The sequence below is a fragment of the Aplysia californica genome, unplaced genomic scaffold, assembly GCF_000002075.1.
Source record: "Aplysia californica isolate F4 #8 unplaced genomic scaffold, AplCal3.0 scaffold00415, whole genome shotgun sequence".
Classification (NCBI taxonomy): domain Eukaryota; kingdom Metazoa; phylum Mollusca; class Gastropoda; order Aplysiida; family Aplysiidae; genus Aplysia; species Aplysia californica.
The window spans coordinates 695,300-696,134 of NW_004797685.1; the positions used below are offsets into that span (position 1 = coordinate 695,300).

Below are 835 nucleotides of genomic sequence, written 5' to 3' on the forward strand. Positions count from 1 at the left end.
GTTTGCAGCCAATCACATTAAACTCCATTAAATTCCAGGTCGTCGGGTACAATTTCGGCGAGGTTGTAGGGTGCACTGAAACCACCATAAAACGACCAGACCTGACGACCCAACCTGACCCGACCAGATCCGCTCTCGCTAGTGGGCACCCCCCTATAACTTACTATAAGACTTTGGAGATTGTCGAGCATAAGAGGCTGTGTACACGGTGCCAGTTTGTCGAAAGCGAAAAGTCGGACTGTCTGACGTCGAATCTCACCAAATCGAAACAATTTATAGAAAGCAACAGTTTCGAATAATGACTCACTGTGATGCTATGGCTTTGTGCTAAACGCTTTAGTACGCCTTGGAGTTTGTTCATTTTTAAAAGGGGGGGGGGGGATGAAAGCGGTTTGTACTAAACTACAGGCTGAAATACCTGGTCCTGTCTTCCTGGCTTTGTTATACAAGAGAGCATCCCCCCCCCTGTCCTAAGTTAGTTTCGACGTCAGACGACAAAAAGCCACGACTATCGACTCCAACCAACCGGATCGTGTGCACACACTAGGAAGCATGATGTCAGCAAGTTCTTCAAATGTACTAAGCCCAGAAAACAAAATTCTACAGATGAGATTTTTTTTAAAGAAGAACCCCCCACCCCCAGCAAAACAAACTGCTTCACTCTTTTAACAATTTTTATAACTACAATAACATATTTATCTTTTATCCTTTTTTCAGCGTCTGGATTTAGAATTCCAACTAAATATTTCTTGAATACACAGAGCCAATACCACAGACACAGAAGCTGCAAGGTTTGTTTGTTTGTTGTTTTTTGTTGTTTGATATTTATATATAC

General features: G+C 42.4%; 1 protein-coding gene across 1 annotated transcript in view; it reads right to left on the reverse strand.

Moving 5' to 3' along the window:
* LOC101862054 (ABC transporter F family member 4) overlaps positions 1–835 on the reverse strand; it is a gene marked incomplete at its 5' end in the record, with an annotated part of 16,731 nt that overhangs the window by 13,075 nt on the left and 2,821 nt on the right.